The sequence below is a fragment of the Callospermophilus lateralis genome, chromosome 1 (genome assembly GCF_048772815.1).
Source record: "Callospermophilus lateralis isolate mCalLat2 chromosome 1, mCalLat2.hap1, whole genome shotgun sequence".
NCBI lineage: Eukaryota > Metazoa > Chordata > Mammalia > Rodentia > Sciuridae > Callospermophilus > Callospermophilus lateralis.
In genome coordinates this window covers 139,863,806-139,883,488 of record NC_135305.1, presented here as the reverse complement: position 1 = coordinate 139,883,488, position 19,683 = coordinate 139,863,806, and positions in this window count along the sequence as shown.

Here is a 19,683-nt window from a genome sequence, read left to right as displayed (position 1 = left end):
AGGTATATTAAGAATTTCAATGCAATAATAATAATAATAATAATAATAATAGAGCTCATGTATAATGGCAAAAAAAGCATATATATAGACACAGAAGTCGACCAGTGTTACAGAGGACTTTTACCTTTTTTGTTACTTTTATCTCTGGAGGACTCTCTTCCCTGTTCCATTGTTCATATCACCCAGCCTCCCAATCTTCTGGCTCCAGAACTCCATTCTATCAGAGTGAGTTCCCTTTTCACCAAAAACCTGTATAGCAAATCAAAAGTAGAAACTAAAGAGTGTGCCATACAACTGGAGGGTAAGTGAACCCTGGCTTCTTCTTGACATGAATCTATAAAGTGCAGACATAGAAGTAAACTGGAGCCTCCACCGCACGGTTTCAGTGAAATAAATCAGAGCTAGGTGTTGTGTCAAACACCTGTAAACTCCCAATTTCTTGGGAGCTCAAGGTAGGAGAGTCACAAGTTGGAGACCAGCCTCAGCCACTTAGTGAGACCATATCTAAAAAAATAAATAAATTAGTCAATAAATAAAAATAAAAAGGGCTGGGAATGTAACTCAGTAGAAAAATGTCTCTAGGTTCAATTCCTAGAACCAAAACCAAAAGAAATAAATCTCTTCTAGAGTTGGGGGAAAGAGAACAGAGAATACTTAATTCAACTTTAAATATGTTCATGTACAAAAAAAATGAGATAGTTTTCCTAGTTTCTCTTTCAGAGGATTTATCACTGATGTACAGAAATGCTTTTGATTTTTGAGTGTTGATTTTATATCCTGCTACTTTATTAGTTCTAGAAGTTTTCTGGTGGAATTTTTGTACCTTCTAGGTATAGAATCATATTTTCAGCAAATAGTGACAGTTTTATTTTCCTATCCATATCCCTGTAATTTCTTTCATTTGTCTAATTGCTCTGGCTCGAGTTTCAAGAACTACGTTAAATGGAAGTGGTGAAAGATGACATCCCTGACTTAGTTTTTAGAGGTAATGTTTTCAATTTTTAATGTTTTTCAATTTTTCTCCATTTAGAATGATTTTGGCCTGGGGCTTAACATAGATAGCTTTTACAATATTTAGATATGTTCCTGTCATCCCTAGTTTTTCTAGTGTTTTGAACATGAAGTGGTGCTATATTTTGTCAAATGCTTTTTCTGCATCTATTCATATGATCATATAATTTTTATCTTTAAGTCTATTGATGTGATAAATTACATTTATTGGTTTCCGTATGTTGAACCAAACTTGCATCCCTGGGATGAATCCCATTTGATCAAGGTGCACTATCTTTTTAATAGATTTTTGTATTTGATTTGCTGGAATTTTATTGAGAATTTTTGCATCTATGTTCATTACAGATATTGATCTGAAGTTTTCTTTCTTTGGTGTGTCTAACTAGGAAAGCAATCCCATTTTCAATAGCCTCAAAAAAATACTTGCTAATCAACTTAAGTGAAAGACCTATATGATGAAAACTACAGAATGCTAAAGAAAGAAATTAAAGGGAGACCTTATAAGATGGAAAGATCTCCCTTGTTCTTGGATAGGCAGAATTAATATTGTCAAAATGACTATACTACCAAAAACATTATGCAAGTTTAATGCAATTCCAATCAAAACCCCAATGACATTCCTCATAGAAATAGAAAAACCAGTAATGAAATTCATCTTAAAAAATAAAATAGCTAAAGCAAGCCTTAGCAAGAAGAGTGAAGCAGGTGGCATTACTATACCAGAACTTAAAACTATACTACAGAGCAATAGTAACAAAAACAGCATGGTATTGGTACCAAGTACAGAATAGAGGGCACAGAGAAAAACCCACATAAATCTCATACTAGACAAAGGTGCCAAAAACATATATTGGAGAAAAGATAGCCTCTTCTACAATTGGCACTGGGAAAACTGGAAATCCATATGTGACAAAATGAAATTAAGCCCCTGTATCTCACCATGCACAAAACTCAACTCAAAGTGGATCAAGGACCTAGGAATTAAACCAGAGACTTTGCACCTAATAGAAGAAAAAGTAGGCCCAAATCTTCATCATGTTGGATTAGGTCCCTATTTCCCCAATAAGACTCCTATAGCACAAGAAATAAAATCAAGAATCAATAGATGGAATGAATTCAAACTAAAAAGCTTCTTCTCGGCAAAAGAAACAATCAGCGACGTTAAGAGAAAGCCTAGAGCTTGGGAGCAAATTTTTACCACATGCCCATCAGATAGAGAACTATATATAAGAACTCAAAAATCTTAACACCAAAAAACCCCAAATAACCCAATCAATAAATGGGCAAAGGAACTGAAAAGACACATCTCAGAAGAAGATATACAATCAAGCAATAAAATTATGAAAAAGTGTTCAACACCTCTAGCAATTAGAAAAATGCAAATCAAAACTACTCTTAAGATTTCATCTCACTCCAATCAGAATGGCAGCTATTAAAAATGCAAACAACAATACGTGTTGGTGAGAATGTGGGAGAAAAGGCACACTCATACATTGCTGGTGGGACTGCAAATTGGTGCAGCCAATATGAAAAGCAGCATGGAGATTCCTTGGAAAACTGGAAATGGAACCACCAATTGACCCAGCTGTCCCACTCCTCAGTTTATCCACTCCTCAATCTCACCCAAAGAACTTAAAAACCGCACACTACAGGGTCACAGCCACATCAAAGTTTATAGACAATAGCTAATTTGTGGAACCAACTTAGATGCCCTTCAGTAGATGAATAAAGAAAAAAAAAAGTAAAGAAAATGAGGTATTTATACACAATGGATTATTATTCAGCATTAAAAGAGAATAAAATCATGGCATTTTCAGGTAAATGGATGGAGTTGGAGAATATTCTATTAAGTGAAGTAAGTCAATCCCAAAAATAGAGTGCCAAATGTTTTCTCTGATATGTGGATGTTGATCCATAATGGGGGTTGGGGGAGCATGGAAGGAATAGAGAAACTTTAGGTAGGTCAAAGGGGAGGGAGGGAAAATGAGGAAGAATGGGTAAGGAAAGATGGTGGAATGAGATGAACATTATTACCCTAAGTACAGTATGAAGACATGGATGGTGTGACTCTACTTTGTGTACAACAAGAGACATAAATAATTTAATTTAAATTTTCCACCCTACTCACTAGAATGCATTGACCCAGAGGTCTCCATGTATATCATTGTCTTTAGAGGTCTCCATGTATATCATGAAAAATAGTATTGGATTAAGTCATCCACTCATCACTATAAATTTTGCCAACTGCATTTGTTGGCAATGTGGACATGACAGGAAAGTACAGGCTCCGAGGAGATTCAGGCCAAGAGTCTTCTTAGACAGTTATGTCAGACCAGGCAACCCTGTGGGAAGTATGGTGGAAGGGAACAAGCAAAAATGATGTGTGGTATTTTCTCATTTTTCTACTTCATAATTTTCAAAAAGACATTCTGTGAGCATTGTGCTAAGACTTCCAGGATGACACATTGTTAAAGGGCTGTAAATGGTTTTAAAGATTAAATGGTATAATTCTGTCATAGTCTACTGCCCAAGTGCTTTTCCTTCCCTTTACAGACCTACCACATCTCTGGTTCATGGGAACACAGAGGACTTATGACTTTTTATGGAGCTGATAAATATCAATGATCTACTTCTTGCTAATGTGTACATTGTATTTGATTTTTGAATTATTTATCAAAAGTAGACATTTTAACTAATTTTATGATAACTGTCTAATCAGGTACGTGATTATCAATTATAGACATTTACAAATTGATAATCACTAACGTGTTCAATTGAGGTCTAAAAGCTAAATTTGAGGGGAAATCAATAAATGATCACAAGAACAAATGGAAGAACTAAAGCATAATAGAGATACCTAAATTCTTTTGTTTCTTTCCAGATTATTTAACATATTATTGTCATCAGCACTGTATGGGTCTTCCTAAGACAGTATCTCTAAATTATGTGCAATTGTTTGCATTTGGGAATCCAATTGCAGCTGTCTTCCTGTTTGCCCTCTTTTTCATAAGAGTTAATTAACATGTAGATAAATTAGGAATTTATTTTTATATCAAAGGAAGAAAAATGTTTTGATTTTCACTGAGGTAGCAGTTACTTTCAATTCCTAATGTTAACTCAAATATGTACAGACATATTATATTTTATTATTGTACATAAATAGAAGATCCAAAGTATGAACCTGTCACACTGCTGAAGAACATTTGAAGTCAGATTTTCTGAATCCAATCTGTGCTATGATACTTAACAGAATTGTGATTTTTAGCAAGTCACTTGACTTTCTATAACATCATGATAATGATGGTACCCTTCTCTTGTGGTTGCTAAGAAGATTAAAGTACTTTGAAAAAGCCCTAAAAATACTTGACTCAAGTCAGGACTCAAGGCATGTCAGGTGCATTTTCACATATAAGGAATTTTTATTATTATAATTTGCAGATGCTGACTAGGTACAGAGAAGTTAATATTTTCATGTCTTGCACATGCTTATATGTGGTATTATTAAGATTCTGATGCAGATTCATATAAAATTTAGTTGTAGTTGGACAATGTGGTGCTGAGGATCAAACCCAGTGCCTTGCACATTCTAGGTGAGTGCTGTACTGCTGAACTACAACCCCAGCCCCTGACTCAGGTTCTTTTGACACACAAGCTTATATTCCTTTCCCACCTCTATGCAATACTGTTTTCCTTAAACATCACATCTTGAAAAGGGATCCAGGGACATATGTACCCACTCCTATCAGTTTCTGAGGGGAAAACAAATGCTTTCAATAGAGAAAAACTTTACTATCAAAACTAATAGTTTTATCAGTTATATAGTACATATTTCTGTTTGTTCTAAAATGAAAAAATATTTTAAAAATATCTCTTTATAAGCTGGGTGTTATGGTGTATGCCTGTAATTCCAGTGGCTTGGGAGGTTGAGGCAGGAGAGTCACGAGTTCAAAGCCAGTCTCAGCAAAAGCAAGATGCTAAGCAACTTAGTGAGACTCCGTCTCTAAATAAAATACAAAAAAAAAAAAAAATAGGCTAGGGATGTGGCTCAGTGGTCAAGTACCCCTGAGTTTAATCTCTGGTACCCTCTCCAAAAAAAAAACATTTTTCTTATTTGCCTACCAAGTCAACTGATTCCATATTTTATCTATTCATTCATCTGCGTATCCATTAGTCTGTTTGTGCGCCCACCCATCATCCACTCCTATAACTGTAATGCTCAGTACTGAGCTGATCCTAGTCATATAGAATGTGTTCAACTAATCAACCTTGATTGGTTGTGATTTAAGCATCTACTTCCAACTTCTTGAACAATTTAATTCTTGCTATTCTGTACAATACACCCTCCTCTTCATTCTTTTTATACAAATTTCTTAATTTTGCCTATATATATCAAGCTCTCTACACCATTTTACCTCCACATCAAGAAAAAAATTGTAAGGAATAATAATAGAGAGAGACCCAGACTGGGTGTAGAGGCAGGGAAGGTAGCAGAGTGGCTCCTTGTCCAAGTGGTCATGTTTATTTATATTAATAGGTTATATTAGGTCATTAGTACCATAACCATATCATTGTTTAGAGTATCAGCAAGGTTGCTTATTTTGTAGTTACATTTTATAGTTACAATATGTAATGTAGGAGTTTTGTGTAGTTTTTAAGAAAGTCCATTGTCTGAAGTTACTGTTAGGCAGAGCGGCTCCAGGAGCACTGGGGCTTGGTAAAACAGTGTAGTTCAAGTTCTTCTATTCCCAGGAGCTATGCATCTGCAATCAATGTCGAGGCTTGATGAGGCTATAACACAGAGGCATCTCAGGATATTGCCATACCAGCTAGACATTGCACATATATGAGCTATATTATTTGATCCTAAGAGAGATTACAGGGCATTCAAAGGGTGGGAAACAGGGTGCCTGTTACCCCTGGGAGTTTTCTCACCAGGGAAACACTTCCCTGTACATTTCCATGGTCAGAATCCCTATATCTCCCCTTTTTTGTTTTTTTATGGCCTTTTTGATGAGTAATATTTGTTTTTGCTTAAGTGTTGATGGGGGTAAAAAATAGGGTAAACATTGGCAACAGCAAGCTTAACACAATAATCCCAATATTAATAACATACACCTATAAATAATTGTTTAACCCAAGTAAAGTTGGGTAACCATGAAGTTAGCCAATCCAATAAGTCTAAACCTCCATCATCTTGTTGGACCTTATCAATAATCTTTAAAGTAATCTAACTCCTTTGAAATAGAATTACTATTATCACTTAAGTTAAAGCAACACATATTAAGCTCCTGACATCCTTTATGATGTAGTAATAATAACCTATTGAGAAGAGATGAAAATCATTTTTATTAGTGATTGAGCATTTTGATGATAAAATTTATGGGATTTTATAGTATCTGAAAATAAAGGACAAATGGATTTTATGGTTTTATCTATATGAGGGCTACCTTTTATCTAAGGTCCAGGAATCTTGGTGTGGCTGTGTATATGAGAGAGGAAGATAGGAGAACTATGATGCTATAAAAGAGTTTCAAGGGTTAAAAAAAGAGAGTAAGTTGGAATTCAATTGAGGGCATAACACAGCTATAAAAATATGAGGAACAAGTTTGGTTATATATTGAGAAATCTGTATTAATGTTTAAAGTAGTAGAAAATAGTCTCAGTGTCAGGACAATGGTAGTTAACTTAGTTTGTTGTGGAGAGATTTGAGGTAGGGTATAATAGTTTATGTATATACTTTTAATCTATTTATAAGAGGAATGACAGAAATTAAGAAGGGAAATGTATAACCTGATATAATAGAGAATTGTCCAACACGAAGTTATGTGAAAATCAACTGGTGTTAAAAAATTTGTTTATAACTTGATAGTAGAGGGAGAACTGTAAATATTGGAGATATAAAGTTTTTAAATAAGTAAGGTATAAAATATGAATGTCCATGTCTGTGAAAGATAAAATTTTAGTATGACCATTAGTAATTCATAGAGTATACATGACAGTAAAAGGCAAAACATCATAGCCTGAAAAATGAGGACAATATAATTATTTTAATATTCATATATAATTTATTTTTATTATAATTATTAACTACTGATGTAAAAGCATAAGGTGTTTTAATAAAAACTATCAATGACAATGGCACATTAGATATTGAAAGTTGATTTATCATTATGGTTGATAATCCTTGTAAATTTTTTGTAAAGCCTGTTTTAAAGAAGGAGTTAAATAAAGAAAGGAGGAACTGTCCTGTTTTTTTAACAACTAGAAAAAATGAAAGATCAATTTGGCATTAGCTGTAATTTGTAATTTATGTATTTAAGAAAATATATTTATGAAGATTAATTTTTATGTTAAATTTAATTTATTTATTTTAATTGTAACATAAAAACATTAAAAATGTGATTAACAGTATTAATCATTCTTTTTTTGTTGAAGAAAAATTTTAGAAGTAATGGATAATATATTTGGTTACCTAGAAAAACCCATAAATTAGAACGTTAAAGACATTTATATTTTTATTTGATTATTTGAATCAAATTAAATTATTTGGATTCATTTAATTATTTAAATTTTTATTTATGAGTGCTCATTTGTCTAAATTTCAATTTTAATATCAAGTATATAATATATAGATATAAGACAGAAATCTTAACATGTATCACAGAAACTGTAAGAGTTTTAGGTTAGCTGGCATTTTTGTCCTTGATACTTATCAGACTCATTTTTAATATAACCATATTTATATCCTCCTAAGGATTTATTAAAGGAAATTTGGGAAACTGGGGTTATAGCTCAGCAGTAGGGCACTTGCCTCGCCGCACTGTGAGGTACTGGGTTCAATCCTCAGCACCACATAAAAAATAAAGATATTGTGTCCATCTTTTTTTAAAAAATCATTTTAAAAAAGAAATTTTTGAATGTATTTGAGAGTTAACTGGAGTACATGGCCTTTGGATAAACAGAATGTGAAAACCTTTATAGTTAGATAAAGCAAGACTGATCAGAAAAATAAAAATTTACATTGTTGCAATATTAACTTTTTTTTTTATCAGGTCAGAGTGTACTTTTAGCTCAGATAAGAGCCAGTTGGAAGCCTGTGAAATTTTTAAGAAAAAAATTTTTAAAAAGAAAGCTCATCTATTTAGAATGTTTCTACTTTTGTCTTTAGGGAGGAACTAGTCAAGAAAGCCAGCTCAACACAGAGGAGACAGCCAGCCAAGTAGTTTGGATGTAAATGAGATTTTATTTTTTTGGTCTTAACTGGTTTTTTTTATAAGCCTAGTAAATCTTGTAGGTCCTGTAATTTACATTTTAAATATAAGGCTAGGAAAGTTAGAGATCCAGTAGAAATTAAAAAGTAAGTAAAACTATGGTAACCATTTCTTTCTTTTTTTAAAGTTTAAACTATTACATACTTTGTGAAGTTATATTTTTTGTTGTTGTTTTAAACCTTGTAACAGTTTTCACATATGGTTGAATACAAATAATGATTTGTTGTGGATTGGAAAGGATAGAGCATGGTAGCCACAGGGAGTTTTTGGACATTTGTTTATTTTTGTTTCCTTTGTCCCAGACCGGGGTGGCCTCTTGAGGCCACGTAAAAGCCATACCATTAAAGTACTTATTACCATGACATGAGTATTTGTGTCCAATAACCCTGTAATTGACTGTTCATTTAAACAGAGAATTAATTTAGGTCTACTTATAGTAACTGATAAACATGTTATAATGACAATAGAGTTAAACCTTGTATTTTTACTTTAATTTAAAGGTTATAACTCTTCAAATAGAGCAAAAGGTTAACTTTTCATATTTAGGTTGGTTATCAGAATTTACCTTAATAGGGCAGACAAGTAAGTTATGAGATCCCCCCTCCTCCATAGTTTGTGCCAAACAATTACCTGGGATTTAGTTAGGGATGGGGTGGCTGCCATAGCTGGCCACAAAGGCAATGGCAGTGAATTGGAGGAGTCACGTGTGTGGGAGGCTCAGGACAGGGCAGAGAGAGTTGTTGTCAGAGCTGTGTTGCCACTGCAGGAGGAGTGGCAGGAATTTAAAGGGGTCGCATAGCAAGGCACAGAAGAAGAGCAGGCAGGTTGAAAAATAAAGGTTTTATCAATTGCATCTCTACAAAGACACCAAGTTTGCAACACAGAAATGGGGGCATGTGGTTCTTCATGGAGCATCTTATCTACCTCTTTCTCCAATCTTTTGACCACAATGAGCCACTTTATGGGTATCAAGGACAAGATGAATTTATTTCTGTCAGCAAAGCAGTAAGGTCAGTGTTGCTTACAGTATGTCCAGCCTTGCAAAGTAATAAAGCAAGCTCTGCCCGATGACTTCATTGAGCATCTGCAAGAGAATTTCCCATAGTTACTGATAAGGGATAGGTACCAGCCAATGAAAGACGTATCAAAAGCCTACTCCAGGCATAACTATTTTTCCCCCATTATCTGTCAAAATCTGGAAGGGTCTCTATCAGGGCAGCTTTTGTTGTGCCAAACTCTCTGTGGAGTAAGTGACTGAGTCGAGTCGGGAGAAAAGTCTTTTTGTGCCCCACGTTGGGTGCCAGTTGTAAGGAATAATAATAGAGACAGATATAGGGTGCAGAAGCAGGGAAGGTAGCAGAGTGGCTCCTTGTCCAAACGGCCATGCTTATTTATGCCAACAGGTTACATTAGGTCATTAGTACCATAATCACATTATTGTTTATAGAGTTATCAGTAAGGTTGCTTATTTTGCAGTTACATTTTACAGTTACAACATATAATGTTAGGAGCTTTGTGTAGTTCTCAACAAAGTCCATTGTCTGAAGTTACTGTTAGGCGGGCAGCTCCAGGAGCACAGGAGCTTGGTGAAACATTGTAGTTGTCTAGCAAACAAGTTCTTCTATTCCCAGGAGCTATGTGTCTGCAATCAAGGTCGAGGCTTGATGAGGCTGCAACACAGAAGCATCTCAGGGCATTGCCATACCAGCTAGACATTGCACATATATGGGCTATATTATTAGATCCTAAGAGAGATTACAGGACATTCAAAGGGTGGGAAACAGGGTGCCTGTTACCCCTGGGAGTTTTCTCACCAGGGGAACACTTCCTGTACATTTCCAAGGTCAGAATCCCTATTTTTAAAAGGCTAGTATTTTTTTAAATTTTTTTTATTAGTTGCTCAAAACATTACAATGAAAAAGGCTAGTATTTTAAAACTTCATTCTAGCCTCTGTTACTTCATAAAAGATTCTCCAAAAACCATGTTCATGGCTGTGTTTACCTAATATATTAAAAACCACTGATAAAGTTTAGTACTTCAGGACATGTGATGAACTATACAATAATTGTTTTTAGTTTTGAGTCTTCAAATTGGAAGATGGATAAATACCTTCTACTTCTTTGGGTTGTTTATATCAGAGCTCCCAAGCAAAACTGAAACAGTTTTCTTTCCTTAGGTTTAATCTTATTTATTGGTTCTTTTTAGTTATATATTGCAAGAGAATCTGTTTCAATAAAATTATATGTGCATGGAATATATCTTAGATTCTGATAAGGATCCCAGTCTTGTGGTTGTATGTGATGGTGCATTTTCTGTGATTATATTTATTATATATAATCTCCCTTTCCTCATTCTCCTTTGTCCAATCCTTTGAACTTCTACTCTTCCCCTCTCTCCCTTATTGTGGATTAGGTTTCCACATACAGAGAACATTCTAGGCGTAATCTTTGAGGTTGATATTAACCTTATAGAATTGGATTATAGCCCTTTTTATTTATTGAAGCATTAAAGTAAGATTGGAATGATAACTCACCAAAATTTGTATTTAGGGAGAATGTCATTGCCCTGTGTGTCTGCATGCTCACTTATGCATTCTTGTGTGCAAAGCAGAGGCAGAGAAAGTGCTTCTTAGCTACTGATTAAATGTATGTGCTAGTTATTGAAATTAAAGATTACCATTTCTTCATGAATTGCTTTTGGAAAGTTATGTTTTCTACTATTTTTGTGCATTTTGTTTGTAATATTTATTTACTGTCTTTATCTCTGCTGCCTTTCGAGATAACTCTTCAATTTTCAATATAAATATTTAGGATTTCTTGAAAAAAAAACTCACTAAAGTCTTGCCCTACTCTTCTCAAAGAATGAACTTTTGATTTTGTTATTTTTCTCTACTAATATAACTTATCATTATACAAATTTCCCATTTATTCTTTTATTCACATCATTTCAATTTTATTCTGGTTTTTTTTCCTAAGAATTTTCCCATTTCCTTCATTAACAGTCTTTCCACTTTTAAGAACCAATAAAAAAAGCCCTGGGGTAAAAAGTTCTCAGCATATTTCCATGACTAAAAGAAGGTTGGTGCATCTGGAGTGTATAAATTTTTTTTAAATGGCACTTATGTTGTATATACCTATGGGGTATCCTATGATGTTTTGATACAACATGGGTATACATTTTTTTCTCAGTGCAATGGATTTTATTGTATCTCATAACTTATATTTTGACCAATTTTTATTACTAATGTTGTCAAATCTTCAATGCCATTTTTGTGCACATTTGACTTTAAGAAATCCGCTCTAAATTTTCTTAGTGCTGTCACAATAGATTTTGTACATAATTCTTTTCATATTCTTTTTGACTGATTCATATTCTTTGGAACAGATTTTGTGATGCAACATTGTTAAGTCACATGGTTACTGCCTCTGCAACTTTATTAGATATTGCCAAATTACTCTCCATGGTGTGAAAATCATACTTTCCTAGTAATCATGTATGCACCATCAAACAACATAGATGAGATTTTTGGTTTTGCCACTAGTAGATGACAACTGGTCTCTCAACACAGTTTCAATTTGAAAAAAATTTTTGAATAAGTTCAAGATCATTTAGTCTTTTTTTTTCTTTGAACTGCTCATATTTCTAGCATGAATAATTGGGATTGCTGGTAGTCTTAAAATTCCTTATTTTTAGAGATTTGCTAATATATTGTATATTTTTGAAACTTTGATGTAATATAAAAATGTTCTGTTTGTCATTTATCTTTATTACTTTGTTTATTGAACTTTATGACAGTTTTTCTTTTTATATGAAAATATTCCTCTTTACATTCTCAGGAATTATTTTCTTAGAAACAACTGTAATAACCGTCTATAGTAATCTGTGTTACATTGACAAGGAACCACCACTATCAGTTAAAATAAGAGTCTTATTGCCCATGTGTTGTTAACTGTTTCTTTCAGGTAATATTGTGGGATCATACTGATGTCTGTCTTAAGATGGCTTAAGGATTTTTTTTGCACATTTTAAAATCAAGTTTCCAAATTAACAGAGATGATGCAGCCCTGAGCAAGAAGTTAAGGATGCCCCTGAGAAACCCTGAAGGACAATGGGAAGCTCCAAAACTACCCTCCCCACTGATTTAGTCATCATTCACAGGTATTTTGTCTGAGCTCTTACCAGTACTAAGAATATTTAAGAATAATTTCATTGTCCCTTTATCATTTTTTTTCAAAAGCTGTTAGTAATTTTTAATTAGATGACTGGTTTATGAACCCAAATTTTACTTTTTTTATGTTTTGGTCATTCAATAAAGGGAGAGTTCATAAGGTCCCTACAAGGGCATGTAAACTAGGAGCACTGAGTTCCCAATGTTTTTCTGACAGAGATGAGACTGTGTCTGTGACATAACAGTGAGCATAGGGCCCTCCAATGTCAGGCTCCTCCCTCACTGTATGTGCCTTTTCTTTCCTCATAAAGCATCTCACCAACAGGCCAAAGAGTGCATACTTCTCTAGGGTCCAGGTGATAGCTAAAGGATAACACTCAGAGCTCAACTCTCCAACCAAGTATTGAGCTTTCCTAACTGCTCCTATGGGCATTTCCCTGGGTAAGATTTCCCCCTCGTCCTTGCCTCTGGTTCTGGGGCACAAGGACCTCACAAGGGCTCAGCTGCCTAGAGCCTGCTCACTACATGTGCAGTGTTCTCTTGGCTGTCTGATGGCATACAGCTGTCCATGTCCCTAGATCTACTTGAAGGCCATGATGCAAGCATCCAGTGACTTTGCATCCAGTGGTTTGTCAAAGAATCTCCAAGACAATATTTTAGGATTCTGCAGACCCTGTGGTGGTGGTCCCTATGTTCATCTACATCCATTGCTATCAGAGGAAGTTGGTGATGTCTGCCTGATAATCCAAGATGTTTTGCAGCTCAGCCAGTGTAATGAGCAAATTGACTTCATCTTTGGTATGGAAGCAGATAGTCTCCCTTTGCAACCTGTAACACCTGTGTGCCCAAGGCCCCTACATATGGAAAATTGTGTTCAAAGCCCTTGGAGAAAGTGAGAAAGGGATAGCAGAGAAGGAGGAAGACCCCACAGCCATGGAGAAATGCAGTCATCAGAGCAGGGGCCTCCAGTGGTACCCTAAAGGTCTTGGTTCATATTTAGGGCTCTGGTGGTCAGTGGAGGTCTCTATGTTCAGACATGAGGTTCTACAGACAAAAATTCCATGCCAGAGCTCTGAAGTCAGACATAATAAGAAACACAAACTTGGGTTGAGGTTGTGGCTCAGTGGTAGAGCACTTCTCTCACATGTATGAGGCACTCGGTTCAATCTCAGCACCACTTAAAATAATAAAAGGTAATGTATCCATAAAAAAAGAAACACAAATCTCATGTGTGAGTTCCTGTGCCCAGTGAATTCCATCAAGAGCTCACACAGCTCCAGTTAACGTTTCTCAGCATTGCAGGAGAGAGATCTGGCCTCATTCCTGTCTGTGCTGCCCCTTAGGTCTTCCAAGAAAGTGATCAAAGAGTGCCTGTAGTCTTCCTCTTCAACTTTAGAGGTTTCCCAGAGGAATAACCAAAGTGAGAAGGCGGCAGACCCAACAATAGGACACACAGCAATCTCGAAAAATTGCACATCTACACCTGACAGTTCTGTGCTTTAAGAAGGCAACATTCCTCTCCACTGTCACATAGGAGAAGGGACCCTATGATGCTGCCACAATTCCCCAGAGCTGAATTTATCTGTCACTGCACAAGACCTAGATTAGAAGCCTGCTTCATCACATCAACAGTGCATTGAAGGATATTGAGACCTAGGCCATTTGGGACTACAGCACCATGCAACCTTCCTGCTGTTTCCCACTGCCTACCACAGGAACTTCTCTGCCTCCTGCCCCTCCAGTGCCCCACACAAATGCACAGCAGAGGAGGTGCAGAAGAAAGTAGGATTCTCCAGGCCCAGGGGCCTCCTGGAATCTGCTGCAGTGGCTACCACTGTGCACCCTGTGTCTGGGAGCAAGAACACCTTTTGCCTACTCTTCTCCTCCATGGAACCCTTTCCAGGCCCATGCTCATATTCCCTGCCCTCAACCCAGCCCACCTTGCTGATCCCTGCTCCCTCCCCATTTTCAGGAAGAGGCATATCTGACCTGTTCCCCAGGCCCCAGGCCCCTGCAACCTGCTCTGTCGTGCATCAAGCAAGGAATCCATCATAAGACCAATTCCTGTCCTGACTGCTTATACATCTCTAAGGCCTTTCCCCACTATATGTCCAAACCCACACACCCCAGGGCTTCTGCCATAGTAGCTGCAAATGCCAAACCTACCTTCTGCACTAATCTTAGCAACTCCAGAATGCAGCTCTTCACCCCAAAGTGTGTAGACTTTCCTGTCTCCTCTCAGAACTCTCCTCCCACCTCAGATGCTAGTGCCTCTGTCTCCTAGCTTTCTAACTGTTGTATCTGCCCTTCCAGCCCCTCAAACAGCACATCTTCTGGATTGGTTTCCAGCCAATGGGCCAGTAGTGTCTTACTTTTTATCACCTCCATGTACACCATTCTCCCTTAAGCAGCCTCTCCTCCTTAGGCCTCCAGATGACTCCAGTGGGAACTTCTTCCCCTCTGCCCAGGCACTTCTGATGTCCAAAATGGCAGCCCAGCTTCAGTCATGGACATCTCCTGAAATTCTGCTGTCCCACCTCAATTTTGAAATTCCCCTTTAGCCCTGGAGCCATCACACAACCCATATTTGGGGACTCTGATAGATACAAGTAAGGAGCTGCCATATTTAATAGCTCTCCCCAGCTTAGTGACCTAGCAGACCTAGCCTGGCCCCAATCTGTACCCCTTTCCTGCCATGTTGGCAGCACAACACATCATCACTGTGGGGTTTACTACCCACAGATAAATACCTTGAGCACCCATAGCAGCACCCAGCTCAGCATTGCTGTCACCTGGGCTTTATTCCCCACTGGCACATCTACTGCCTCTAGATCTGCAGTGCCACCCACACATCCCGTGATATGACCTGCATTTGGCCCAACCATTGGTGACCCTGCTCAATATCTGACAAAACAAGCTCAGCCCTCTCTAGGATGGCAGTCTCAGCAGCACCAGTGGACTTTGGGAGGAGACAATTAGCCCCAGATATGATCTTTGGTTGAGTGAATATCTTTTCTGAAAAGAAACAGACCCTGAGTACCACATCTCAGGATGGGGACAATGGGCCTGAATACCTGCATCCCCTTAGTGAGAATGCCCCAGTGATGACCATGAGACCCAATACTAAAAGCAAACCATGTTTGGAGGCACTGTCTCAATTTTAGTCCAATCCCTCCCTGGTGGCCTGCCTGTGCAGACACCCTTAATTTCAATTCAGGGGACCAATACCCCTGTATATAAGGCTTCCTCTGGTTGCACATCCATGAGGTTCTTGAATCCCAATAATCCTGCTTCTTGGAAGGGCAAAGAGAGGAGGATCCTAGTACATAAGGTCCCTCTGCCACATGTACAGGGTTCATGGACATGGACACTTAATTGCTGGGTCATCCATATTAAGTCATCCTCCTTTGGGTCAGGACCCACTCCCTTGGGGTCCCAGAGGTGGGTGCTGTCCTAAGCGAAGAGCATCCTAGAGACTTAAGTAGTCAGTGTTTACATTCTCACAGGTTGGACCCATATAAGCCCTAACTTCTGTGATTCTGGAGCAAACTGGAGGCTTGGAGACAGAACATTCTATTCCCATCTACTTCCCTGCATCTTTTCCCTCTTTTTGTTTCTTAATGTAGTGATTTCTGTCTTGACTTCTTTATTTTTAATGAGTCTTAGGTCAACCAGCAACATGCGCATCTCACCCAAAGAGTATGGGTCTGGCATCAAAGCTCCTGGGCTAGGAAGAACAAGGAAAGAAAACTCATTTCTGCTCTGTAATCAAGGAGAATGTTCACTTTAGAATGCAACAATTTTGAAAGATTTGCCTCATTTTGCTGATAAAAAGCAGAAGCATATCGCAAGTACATATCCTTCATTTTCTCTTCCCTTTTCTAAAAATATGGATGGAAGAGGATAACAAACCAAACAACTTCCAGTTTGTAGTCCAAGACATCTGAAATTGGAGCCATCACCCCCATTCTCACAACAAGAAAGCTGAACCAATTGATAATCAACTACTTAGATGTATCTATCAGAGAACTGAGATCACAAGACAAACCTGGGCTTTAAAAATTGGAGAGAGAGGCAGATACCAAAGATACACATCCTAACTAAGCAGAGGCCTCTGCTGGAGCCAGTACCTGTGTGAAGGGCTCAAACTGTCAATTGAGTTTCTGGAGACTAAACATGGACAAGTTGAAGAGGTAAAACTCCAAAAGTGGGAGGGTGGAGGGGACAGTCATGGTGTTTTACCTCTAACAGCCCCCCCACCCCAACACACACATTTCAGGGTGAGGATCAGAGAAAAATTTCTTCATTCTTCCCTTAGGCCGCTCAAAAGTAGCTAACCATACTGTAATTCACCCAGAGCATTCTGTTCTCCTTCACAAAAGTCTACCCTAAAAGAAAACTCTTTTACCAGAGCCTGTCCATCTTAGGTTCCACCAGAGCTTCACCTGTCTGAGGAAAGGACAATATCCAGACCTAGCTTCTCCAGCCTTCATGTGGGGGAAGGGAAATAGCCAGCTCCAGCCCCCTCTGGCACGCTTTATCTAATGGGTGGGGAAAATAGCCAAGTTAGCTTCCTTTACCATAAATAAATTGCAAAAGATCCGTAAAGTGGATGGAGGAAAGCAAGGTTAGGGATGGGTGAGGGGGGAAGTGCTGGGGACTGAATTAGAACAAATTACAATCCATGCTTTTGTGATTATGTCAAAAATGTATCCTAATGTCTTAAAACAGAAAAGCAAATAAAGTATAAAAATTTAGCCAAGAAGAACTTGTGAAGTTCAAAGCCTAGGGATGTAAGACCATAAAATGATCTTAGCCTCATACACCTATTGCTTGCAGCAAATAGTAAACAGTCTAACTCCTAGCAAGAACCTCACACTAAAGGCCAATTTTCCTCAATTTTCTTTATACCACATACATCATGGCTGGCTTCCAATAGCAAGAAAATGGACCAGGAGTATTAAAAGGTGAAAACAAAATTTGAAGAAACATAGCATACATCAGAGGCAGACTCAGATATGATAGATTTTGGAATGGTCAGACTAGAAATTTAAAATAACTGATAGGTATGCTAAGGGCTTTAATGGAAAGCAGAGAGATCTCACAGTTTGAAGAGACAGCAGGTCTTATAACCAGGCTCAGACATGGGAGAGATATTGGACTTAAGAGAGCAACAATTTAAAATTACTATTAATAAATATTTTAATAGATTTAAGGAAAAGATAGACAGCATGCCTGAACTAATGAATAATGTAAACAGGGAGAGAGAAACAGAGTAGCAGGGCTAGAAATAAAAACCACTAGCATAAATGGAGAATGCCTTATATGGGATCCTCAATGGACTGGATAATGTGTAAGAAAGGAATCTGTGAGTCTGAAGATATTATCAAACTTAATCAAAAGAGGGAAAAATGACTAAAGAGAACAAAACTAACATGTAAGATGAGTGAGACATTTACAAAAGGTGTAATATCTTTGTGAAGGCAATACCAGAAGGAGAAAAAAGGAGCAGAAGTATGTGAGATGATAATAGACGGTAACTTTTCTTTGAGATACACCAAACCACAGATCCAGGAATCTCAGAATACATCCAGTAGGATAAATACCAAGCCAACGACAGCTCAACATATCATATTCAAACTTCAAAATGTCAGAGACAAAGGGAAAACCCTGAAAGAATGCAGAAGAGAAACCTCATTTGTAGAGGAACTAGAACACAAATTATACTGGACTTCTTTTCAGAAACCACTCAACCAAGAAAAATAGAATAGAGGAAAATGTTGAAAAGAAAAACATATCCTATCATCCTACCATTGAAATGATTCTTCCAAGGCAAGAGAGAAATAAACCTGGCTTTCAATAAATGTTAAAAATTCTTTTAACTGACTGCATTTTCATTTTTTATTGATTTCAAAAAAAATAAATGACAGCGGAATGCATTACAATACTATTACATGTATACAGCACAATTTTTCATATCTCTCATTGTGTATAAAGTATGTTGACACCCATTCATGTCTTCATACATGTACTTTGTATAATGATGTCCATCACATTCCACTATCCTTGCTAATCCCCTGTCCCCTCCTTTTCCTCCCACCCCTCTGTCCTATTTTTTCATAGAGAAGAAAAATTATGTAGGTTAGAAACTTGGGTCTACATAAAGAAAGGAAGAGTGTTAGATAAGGAATACATAGACATCATCCTGTTCAAAATAATAACAGCAAAAATGTATACATTTCACTTAGTTTCAGGGTAAGTGAAATGTATGACATCAATTTCATAAGGGACAGGAGAGAGGCATTTACCATACTCTCTTATAAGTCAACTGCACTGTGAAGCAGTATAGTGTTAATTGAAAGTGAACTTGGTTGGACATTCATATTATGAACTCTAGTTAGAGAAGAATTTGGGAAAATTATGAATTATATAATTTGTATGCTAAAAGAAGATAGAAAGTGGAATCACATAAAATTTCTCAATAAAACCAGAGAAGGCCAAAATACAAAGGGGAAAGGTGAGAAAAACAAAATAACAGGAGCAATGCATAGAAAACTATTTTAAATATCACTTCATTTTTAAATAAAGTAGTATTCCTTATAGGAAATTATATGTAAAAATATATTTGCAATTTCTAAGTTCATATTGTTATTACCCTTTTACATTTTGTAAGTCATAAAAGTCACCCTTTCCTTGATGTAAAGAGAAGATCTAAAAGATTTCTAAAATCCTTTCCAGTTCTTAGATTTTGTGGTTTATCTATCAATAAATGTCCACAATAGCTTTCAAAACTCAGTTTATAATCCACAATAAGGGAGGACCAGAGAAAAATAGAGGTACTTTGGATTAGACAGAGGAGACTGAAGGCAAGGGAGGGGAGTATGAGGATAGGAAGGATAATAGAATGAATTGGACATTATGACTATGTGCATATATGATTACAGGACCATGTAATCTTACATCATGTACAACTAGAAGAATGAGAAGTCATACTTCATTTGTGTGTTGCGTATCAAAATGCATTCTATTGTCATATATAATTATTGAGAACAAATTTAAAAACTCAGCTTAAAAACCAGTTTTCTCAAGTTTTTATGTCTACATAGCTTTCTGCAAGTCTGAGCCTGTCATCAACATTTGTCAATATCAAGTACACATGTATTGTAGCTAATGATTTAGCTATTTATTCTGATAAGTGGATCTTGAAGAACATATCTGTTTTTTAATTTACA